This window comes from Triticum dicoccoides, chromosome 6B (genome assembly GCF_002162155.2).
Source record: "Triticum dicoccoides isolate Atlit2015 ecotype Zavitan chromosome 6B, WEW_v2.0, whole genome shotgun sequence".
Taxonomy (NCBI): domain Eukaryota; kingdom Viridiplantae; phylum Streptophyta; class Magnoliopsida; order Poales; family Poaceae; genus Triticum; species Triticum dicoccoides.
Window position 1 is genome coordinate 88,821,557 of NC_041391.1, and position 2,671 is coordinate 88,824,227.

Below are 2,671 nucleotides of genomic sequence, written 5' to 3' on the forward strand. Positions count from 1 at the left end.
CATACAGATGGCAACTTGTGTACATAATCCCTCTATGCTTTGTATGGCTAAATGATAGCGAGTAAAAGGCCATAGAGTAGTCCTTCACAGTAGATGTATGGTTGCCTCGTGTCTGTCGCCACAACATCTGGCTTGATGGTCGTATACTGAACTCATCGAATGGTCAACAAAATGATACATCCCATACAAAATTGGCAAACCAAACATACCTGGTAATCAAATACTGGGACAGCCTAATCATGAAATAGAAGTGCGGGGAAATATTTACTTATGCATTGATGCTATTTACAAATGCTCTTAGTCTCAAGTTTATTTGCAGCCAAACTCCAAACCATTCATCAGATTGGCTACTGAAAATTGATCAAGTGAATTTGGCCATGAGTTGAAAGGTAAGATATACATAAATGTAGTAAATCGTGTATATATATGTAAGAAAAGATAAATACTGAATACTAAAAAACTTTTAGTAATCTATACGTCATCTGAAGTGGGTTACAGCAATCGTCGACAAACCAACATGTTCAGTACTCCATTAACTGGCAGTTTAAACATCTATTGGCTATTGTCTTGCGTTGCACCAAACAAAGCCCTCCTTGCACCTATTTGTCCATAGACCTATACACCATAGCATTGGTTGTTAGATCAACAAGCAAAGAGCAATAACCTAACATACTTTATACTGAACCAGCAAGGCAGCATGCCATTATTGGCTTCTGCCTACATGTCTAAACTGAACCAGCAAGTCAGCACGCTATTTATTGACCAAGCAACATTGGTTTAGGTCAAAGTATGTTAGGTTATTGCTATTTGATTACAGCAGTATATAAGGTCAGGTCATGGCTCAAAAGTGTTAATGTTATAATTAAACCATAAGTTCTTAATGAACTACATGCATTTCACAATCAGACAATCTTGTCACACATAAAGAGGGAAAAGCCAAAGAGCAGATGTCATCTTATAGCTATAGGGACTAAAGCCCTTGGTTTGTGTGGCTACTCTAGCAGACTATCTAAGACCCATCTCTAGTATAGAAAAACAGAAATCCAGGAGAAACATTTTAATTAGTTCTCCACTCAGCTACTGCCCTGATGTGTCCTTATGGTGAATGATTGATGGTGTATATTTTCCTGATAGTTCTTTGTATACCAACGTCTTAATTTTATCATTTTGCATTTCTCCAAACCTTTCATCCTCACTGCGATCCCCTGAGATGCATTATCCATAGACAATGTACTTTCTAATAAAACATGACGGTGAACTTGAACAGAGTAATTTACCTAGCTACAACTGTTAAACACATATCTTGTACAGGTTTAGCATGTCGCTTTGTAACACGCTATGAGGCCTTCAGGCTCACGGCATGGTAGTTAGGAGGTTTATTCTTTTTGTGTTTTATCTCTCTTATCTCCTAAATCCTCCTGTAATATATCTCGATGGTTAGCCTTGACGCTGCCATCTCCTGTACCGACTCCCACAATCAATATATACTCCGCGGGTCTCCATGTATGGAGATTGAGATGCTTAACCATAGGTTTCTACATGGTATACAGAGCAGTCCCTTCCATCACATCTAGCGCCATTAACCTTCACCCACCATGTCGTCTTTCACCTCTGTCATGTCCCCTGGCCTCAACAACAACACATCTAAACCTCTTACCCGCACCAACTATATCCTATGGCACGCTCAAGCCAGATCACAGATCATGGGCGCTGGCCTATACGGTTACCTCGATCAAACCATCTAAGAACCTTGCAAAACAATCACCACAAAGACCACCGGCGACAAGGATCAGGTTGCTGTGAACCCTGCCTATGCCCCCTGGTTAATCCAGGACGAACAAATCGTAGCCTATCTTCTCAGGAATCTGTCCAACGAGGTTCTCGTCCAGATTGCGTCGCTTGAGTGATCACATGCGATCTCGTCCAGAATTAAGCGGAACCTAAATCCATCTCATCAAAACATTGAATCCTCCTAATACCCCCATGTGTAGGAGCAGAACAGGGCAAAGACTCTTCTTCCAAAGCAACTAAGCAAGCATCTTGGACCCGGTCGGCAAATCTCATTGATACTTAATCCAAAACCAAAACTATCGTCAAAAATCCATCTCACTCATATTAAAAGTGCAGACATCATGCTGCAGTGTCCTCACAAAACCATTTCGGTCATATGCAGAATACTACTGAAAATTATAGCTTAGCATACTAGAGAGGGAAATTTTGATAATAATCGGAGTACTGACCGCAGCATGAGCGAGAGGGAGAGAGAAGGGGGGCAGTAGTACCGGGAGTGGGCTGCTGCTGGGTGTCGTCGGGGACGAAGGCGCTGCCGTGGAGGAGGTGTCCGGCTTCATTGATTTTCCGCCGCTGCTTCTCCCGCTGAGCATCAGCAGCGTCGCCTCATGCTTCTCCCGCTGGGCACTAAGGAGGAGAGGGAGACGAGCGTGCCGAGGGCGATGCAGGCGAGGACGGCGAGCAGGACCTGGTAGGACGCCGGGGCTGCGGGCGACTGGGGGTCCTCGAGCGTGAGGAGGACGGGGGCGGGGAGGGGCACCTCTGGTGGAGTGGAGGGGGTGGGCGTAGCGTGCCGTCCTTGCTGTCATCGTCGCGTGGGGATGAGAGGAAGGAAGAGGATGCAGCGGTGTGGGGCTAGCCCTGGATGGCAGCGGGGCAG